An 8,181-nucleotide genomic window follows, 5' to 3' on the forward strand; every position below is an offset into this window, starting at 1 on the left:
TTCAACAAAACTCTACCTAACAAGTGGGAATAATAAGAAGACTATTTGATTGGGCAATACCCTTTCTTTCCCCCAATACCCTTTCTTTCCCCCCCTTTTACTCTGTATTAGTATTATGTTGTGATGTTCTTTGGCTTTGATCTGAGTATTTTTGGTAACTGTGCATTATTATGCTTGTGCAATCTTCCGAGTTACTATTTCAGACAGTAAAGTGTTTTCACGTGTTATTCATTCTATTTCTATCTTTATCTGCAGACTGGCTAAGTCAAATTGCCAGGGTCACTTTTTCTGTATGATAAGGCTGGAATTATTTGATTATGGCTTCGAGAGCAATCTTGCGGAGGAGGAGCTACATTACAATTCCCAACTCGGCTTACTTCCCTGATTTGGGGCTTTTCTAGTTTTGAACATAGACAATCGTTTACATCGAGGATTCACAAGGATCGCCCTGGGTTGCTAGCCGTCCTTATCCTAATTCTGATTTTAAGAAAGCCATTTTACCTTCAGTTCTAAAAAATGAGCTATCGAATAACCTAGCAGCACAACATTGTAGCAATAACTATTCCGGAATCTCAAGCTCGGGTTATCAAGTGGGAAATTTAGAATTTGGATTTCCATTGGGAGGCCGATGGTTTTCACAATCTGTGCGTTCAGCTTCGACTGCCACTGCTGGTAAACCTGATAGTCATGGGAATGAACAACAGGCTTCTAAAAAGGTGAAGGAGGCTTCGCCTGAGGAATGTGATCAAGCAGTGGAAGGCCTGAGTACAGTGAAAGCCAAAGCCAAAGCTAAGCAGGTACAGGACTCCAACAAAAGTGCACAATCATTCATCAAGAAACTATGGGCTCTGATTCTTGGCATTGGACCTGCCTTGAGAGCTGTTGCTTCTATGAGCAGGTTTAAACTTTTATAGTTTGTTTATGGATGAACTGATGTAATTGTTCCGATACTTATTATTAATACCATTCTGCAGAGAAGACTGGGCAAAGAAGCTTCGCCATTGGAAGGATGAATTTAAATCTACAATGCAACACTATTGGTTGGGTACAAAGCTGCTTTGGGCTGATGTTAGGATAAGCTCAAGGTTGTTGGTAAAACTTGCTAGTGGGAAAGGTCTTTCTAGAAGGGAAAGACAACAGCTTACTAGAACGACAGCTGATATTTTTAGGCTAGTTCCTTTTGCCGTCTTTATCATAGTCCCATTTATGGAGTTCTTGCTACCAGTATTTTTGAAATTATTTCCCAACATGTTCCTTCAACCTTTCAGACAAGATGAAGAACAGGTAATTGTTTCTTGCATTTTTCCATTAATGAAGCATTTATCTGGTTTTAGTATCATTTTTTTTGTGGTATCTATGGCTTTAGAGATAGCCAATTTATGCTAACCTGGTGTTCGTGATCGTTCTGATTGTTTATGATAGAAAGGGATATTTTTTATTACTGTGGCTATCTGCTTTTTATAACAGTACTTTGTGAAGTTTCTAATAACAATCCACTGAAGTGGAGTTTATTATACATATAAAATAAGATTGTGGTCTCAGTTGATATGCTTAACATATAGGAAGCATTGAAAAGACGGCTAAATGCCAGGATAGAATATGCAAAGTTTCTTCAAGATACAGTGAAAGAAATGGCAAAAGAAATCCAAAACTCACGGAGTGGAGATGTTAAAAAGACAGCAGAAGATCTTGCTGAGTTTATGAACAAGGTATCCTTTTCTCTTAATTTTACTCTTCATGGCATAAAAGGAAGCTGATTCTCCTGTTTTGTTTTTAGGGGAAATTTATTTTGGTTTTTCATTTAAGTGAAAGATATTGATGTGTGATTCATTATGGTATATGAACAGGTTAGAACTGGTGCAGGTGTATCCAATGATGAAATTTTAGGCTTTGCCAAGTTGTTTAATGACGAACTTACTTTAGACAATATTAGCAGGTTCGTACTATGTCTTAATTATCCCACACTTCATCTCTTCAATGGATGTGTGTGCATGTTCTTTCCTCTTAGATGGAATAAGAAAAGAGGGATTTGTTTTGTTTTTCAGTTTATTGTTTCCATACACTATGATGATTTTAGTTGCTTCCTTTGTTGTTTACAGGCCTCGTTTAGTGAATATGTGCAAATATATGGGTATCAGTCCATATGGTACGGATGCATATTTACGATACATGCTCCGGAGAAGACTGCAAGAGTAAGACTCTGCCTTTTATTTTGGGGATATTTACATGATGCTTAATTGCTTAGCTATCACAGTTTGAGCTAAGTTTCTTTGTCTTTATCATTATTGCTTTATAAAAAACTAATGGTTGTTTTAGAATCAGGAAGGTGACAAGGTGTCATGAATGAGGGAGAAAACTTGCACAATTTCAGTTTTGCTTGATTTTTGAAAATTTGAATTGTTAATATTTGTATGTGTTTTGCAGAATCAAGAATGATGATAAGATGATTCAAGCTGAGGGTGTGGAGTCCCTTTCAGAAGCAGAGCTACGACAAGCTTGCAGAGAGCGGGGGTTACTTGGATTACTCTCAGTGGAGGAAATGAGGCAACAGGTTAGTGTCTATCTTTTCCATCAACTAAAAATTAGGTGGCTTCATTCAGAAGTTTATTGAAAAATTTTTCAAGGATATTACAAAATGTGGCTAATTGGGATTAGTTTGAGGAGCTTCAAACAAAAGAACAACAATTTGTTATTCTTCTTTCCCAATAGTTAACAGCAGTAGGGTTTTATGGCATACCTACATGCATGCATACATACATTCATGTATAAAATTTTGATTACGTAGCAGGATTGTATGTTGATTAAAATATTTGTTTTGGCAACTCATTTCTAATTTTTACCTGGATTACTAATCACTGATACTTACAGGATTTTATGTAATGTCTTATCCTGTTTTGTGAATAACTATTCTCCTTCACAGTTGCGTGACTGGCTGGATTTATCTCTCAATCACTCCCTGCCCTCGTCTCTATTGATTCTGTCTAGGTAACTTTACATGAACACTTTTTTATTATTGTCTTGATTTTATTTGACTTAGGACTGCATACATAAATTTATTCCCTTGTTCTTTTTCTCTACAGAGCATTCGCTGTGTCTGGAAAAGTCAGACCAGAGGAGGCTGTTCAAGCTACACTCTCCTCTCTTCCGGATGAGGTTGTTGATACTGTTGGGGTTACAGCTTTAGCATCTGAAGATTCTGTTTCAGAAAGGAGGAGAAAGTTGGAATTCCTTGAAATGCAGGAAGAACTTATCAAGGTTTTTCCTGCTTTAATGCTTTACGTGATTTTGCAATCTCTTAGAAGAGAGGCAAACAGTTTTTCGTTCCATAGTCACATTCTTTTCCCGAGCCTTGAGATTTGTTGTTTGTCCTTTATATGATTCTCATTTTCTTTGCTCTCTTATATGATGCTGGTAAAGAAAAGAAAAGAAAAGAAAAACACATTTACATTGTGTCGAATGAATTATCATTTTATTTTATGTTAACTATCCAGAAAGAAAAAAAATATCATTTTTTCAAGGTTTAGTTCATGTAATATAGGCTGATGCCAAGGTGGATTACAATGAAAAATAAAAGGTATAAATCTTGAGGGTTTATTGGCAAAAACCTAGCTTTTGGATTGGGATTAGGATTGCAGTGCTTAATTTCCCTGCATGTTTTAAAGCACACAAGTTATTTTTATTTACTATTGGCATTTATATCTGAGAGTGTGAGATCTTAGGTTCTAGTTCTTTTGCATTTGATGTGTGTGGACTTCTTATGTATATTTAAATAACCAAATGTGTAGGAGGAAGAGGAGGAGGAGGAAGAGGAACAAGCCAAGTTGAAAGAATCTATTAGCAAACAAAAGGATGTGGCTCTGGAAGAGATGACTGTTTCCACAGCAAAAGAAGCACACGAATTAGCAAAAGCAAAAACATTGGAGAAACATGAGCAGCTATGCGAGCTCAGCCGAGCATTAGCTGTTTTGGCTTCTGCATCTGTAAGGACCGGCTGTAATAACACATTCTATTTGTATCTTATATTTGATGCCTTGCACTCTGATTCTACACTTTGCTACTACTTTTTCAGTCAGTCAGCTGGGAGCGTGAAGAGTTTTTGAGACTTGTCAAGAAAGAGGTATTTAGTGTGAAATCTTTTTGGAGAATATGCTATTTATTGTTTCATCAAATCTCCGTTCCTTTTTATCAGGGGACATATTAACAAGTTCTTTCCTTAGTATAATTTCATCCATGTGCATGAGGTTTCCAGTAGGTGATCTTTGTGAATTGTTATCAGTTTATTAATCATGCATGCTCATTTTATGAATGCTGATTTTAGTTGCATAGGTCAGAAGCATTAAAGTTTGTAGACTAAATATGCTAACAGAAATGATCTCTTTTTCCTGCTTGCATTTCTTGTCCTGATTGGCCTAGTTCAAGCGGAACTCCTGGTGAGACCATTCAAGAAGGCATTACTACTCAAAATAATGCCTTAGCTCCTCCAGGCCTTTAATCTTTCTACTCACCTCACATGCAAATATCATGATCTTTTGGTAGAGAGTATGCTGAAAACATATAATCCAGTGTCTGCTTATATCAACTTCTTTTTTTGTCCAAGCCCCCCCCCCCCCCCCCCGATTTTCCAGTTCTATTTGAGATTTGAGAAACACTTTCCTTTCCCGCATTCCATATCCTATCTACCATCTATTTTGGATAGACTCAAAAAAGAATTTGAAAGAGAGATTATTTATGAATTGAAAGATGTTTTCTTCTTTCAAACTTCATTTAGTTTATGCTTATTTTGACAAACAACAAGACTTTCTTTTCTTTGTATTTTTTGTTCACCATGTTAATCTATTCATTGAATAAGTGATGAAACCAACAGGTTCTTGGCACTATTTTAAAAACTATTCAGGTTTATATTTTAGTTATATAGATATTATATTGCAATTCAAATTTAGTGCAATCTATTAAGATTCAAAGTTGGAACTAGGTCAGCAATTTTTGACCATATAATCCCCCATAAAATGACCGAGTTGCATTATTTGTTAACCTTTAAATTTGCATGATGTATGTGGCATGAACATGCAATGAAAACTGTGTTAGATTCAAATGGAAGAAATCGTTTTTAGAAACTGTTTATCAAAAGCCTGAATATAATGATCAAAACTCAGTCGTTTAAAACTTGTTCCACATTGTAAATGTGCTTGAAATTTTTATTCGGTTTTTTTAATTCAAGAAATGAGCACAAGCTCTACTTAAACTCATTCTTTAGCTTTGGCAAACTGACTTTGGTCACTTGCACCTTATGAGCTGCAAAGGTGACTTTCACTTAATGCGGAGAAAATTAAATCCCCTTGATCTTTGCTATATATGTACTATAATATAATCCTAAATCCTGTATATAAAATTTCAATAATATCCATGCCTCCTAATATTGTCTTAATATTTCTGATATCATTTAGGATTTTAAACTTACCGAGTTCCTTTCTGTTTTTCTTTTAACAATTTTATGTTGCTTTTGTTATTTTTTTATTCTTGGCACTTACCATTTTCAGGTAGAACTTTACAACAGTATGGTAGAGAAAGAGGGTACAGAAGACGAAGAAGAAGCTAAGAAGGCATACCAAGCTGCCCGAGAGCATAGTGACTATACAGCTCAGAAGGCAATTGGTGACAAAGTTTCCTCTGCACTTATAGACAGGGTAATAATTTCTGTATATTCTTCAGTTAAAACAGTTCAACTTCGATCTTGGTGCTCTAATATGTTAACTATCTCCGTCGTTAATTATCATATGCTCTTTTAAACCTGTAAAATAACACAGTATTTTAACCCCAAAACCCTGTTAACATGATTTTTCACATTTCAGGTTGATGCTATGCTACAAAGCTTGAAAAAGAAATTGATGATGTAGATGCCAAGATTGGAGACCGATGGCGGTTGCTTGATAGGTTTGTCCATTGCAACTGAAAAAAATTGCATGTTTTTGTTTTGCTTGTTGATTCTACATAAAACTATGAATTTCGAGCAGCACCTTGTCTAAGCATTCCTGTTTTGTGAACATGTACGGAATGTTTGTTAAACTAACCGATTAAGAATGTTGCTAAGTTAGAGAAGTAAGAGAGATCAACATAAGAAAGGTGCAACAATAGATGAATGAGTCTGTGCCTTCCTCTATATCTCTGATCACAGCATATATCTTGAATGCCGTATAAAGTGCATCCATAGCTGGAGCAATGTTAGTATGCTATTCTTTTAGCTGTGAATTTTATGGCTGTAAAAATGAACCCACAAGAAAAACCGTAACATCTTTGAAGCGTCTATACCTGGAATCACATCTCTGGGACTGTCTACTCCCCTGATTCAGAGTTGCCAAATATGAAAGTTGCCTCCTTTGGATAAAGCAACATTTGAAGGATCAGCAAATCTATTTAACGCTTTTGATGAAATATAAATTGAAGACATACCTACTAAAATCACTCAGACTAACCTCCTATTATTTAGCTAGATCAGGCTTATAACATGGCATTGTTCAAAAATTGGACATCCTATGTACCCAAGTTTTGATTGAATCCAGGACATGTCTTCACTGCTTGTTTCTCCCTGACTTTTTCCATTGTCTTTCTGGACTTTCCTCGACTCATTCAGTGAAGCATTCTCCTTATCTGAACTTGGCAGGCTTGCTTTCCAGCCTTCTTCAGTTAACTTTCTAGTTCCGCCTGCCTTCATGCTGTGTGAATGAACAAGCACTTTTTTATGCTTTCTCCCTGGGTCTTGGTCTTATTTTTGAAATGGTGACTTTTAGTGCAATAAGATTTTAATATTTTGTTAAAAGAGCTTATATTGGAAGCATATATATATATGTTGCCATGATTTTAACTTTTAAGTCCATGCTTGCAAGAAGAATTTGGGTTTTCTTTCTTTGAAAATTCTTTCCTGTAAAGTTCTCTACTGCCTTCAAGTGCTTTGAGCACAATTAAACAGCCTGGAAAGCACCTTAAATTCTTTAACAGTACTTTTATTATGGACACAATATTGTAGCAAATGGGACCTTAACAATTTTTCACACTTCCCTGAAGTATATACATTGATATGTCACTATCAACAACTATGTTTCACTTTTCTACATAAAATGTGGATCCTTTCTTTCCGTCTTATTCTATTTTTTTACTCTTATGTCACATAATGCATTACTTTCTCAATGGAAGGATTTTGTCAAATTTCTGTGTCCACCATTTGTATGGCAGGGATTATGATGGTAAAGTAACTCCAGAGGAGGTTGCCCATGCTGCTATGTACCTCAAGGACACATTGGGCAAGGAGGGTCTTCAGGAGCTTATTAGCAACCTCTCCATAGATCGAGGTTGGATTTTATTTTTAATTTTTCACTTTTTATTTTGTAGCATTACTTAAAGAACATAATTTCGGACATCTGGGAGCATAGTTAATTTTTTTTCGGCCTATAAACTTAGGTCCTTAAATTTTTCTTTAATATTCATGTGTAATTGCATACCATTACTGTTCAGACCTTAAATTCCCTTTGTTTTGCTTCTTGCCCTGAATTTCTTGCAACAGAAGGAAAAATACTCGTTGAAGATCTCATCAAATTAGGTGGTGAAACAGAAGATGCCGAGGATGACACTGCTGAAGCAGGAAGATCATAAGTTTTGTTGTGAAATCTTTTCGAAAGTATCATCATTAGTACATTTAATACAACATTGTTGTAAACTTAGAAATAAGGTAGCACTTGACTTTAGCATATGGTATGATGGTTTAATGTCACCTACTACAAACTGAATATATAACAAGTCGAACAAACATGAACCCTACAATATTCTTTATCGCAGATGGTTATAGTGAAACACTGGATATAGGAAATCCTCAACAACTGCTATACAAAACGTATCTTTGATTGTCATAGCATTGAACTACCTGAAGTCAATGCCAAGCTTTCTTCTTTCATCAGCAAGCATGGCGATGCTGTTTTAATGGTTGAAGAAGACAACACCGAGGCCATTTTATTCTTTTAACTTCATTGTTTTGATGATGGAGAAATCTGTAACGCCTCAAACTGATAGTCATGAAAGATTTGATTTTGTGTTTGTTTAACTGAAAATTGATCTAAAAAAATAATTTTCGTACAAGGAATTATATTTTATGAAAAATATTGGGTAAATTATTTTATATTTGATAAATTTTTA

The 8,181-nt window shown here is 35.4% G+C and overlaps 1 pseudogene; it reads left to right on the forward strand.

Annotated features, from left to right (window-relative positions):
• The first annotated feature begins 281 nt into the window (after positions 1-281).
• On the forward strand, positions 282-7,859 carry LOC120183143 (annotated as a pseudogene).
• Positions 7,860-8,181: the final 322 nt, after the last annotated feature.

Source organism: Hibiscus syriacus, unplaced genomic scaffold, assembly GCF_006381635.1.
Source record: "Hibiscus syriacus cultivar Baekdansim isolate YM2019G1 unplaced genomic scaffold, ASM638163v2 tig00112738_pilon, whole genome shotgun sequence".
Classification (NCBI taxonomy): domain Eukaryota; kingdom Viridiplantae; phylum Streptophyta; class Magnoliopsida; order Malvales; family Malvaceae; genus Hibiscus; species Hibiscus syriacus.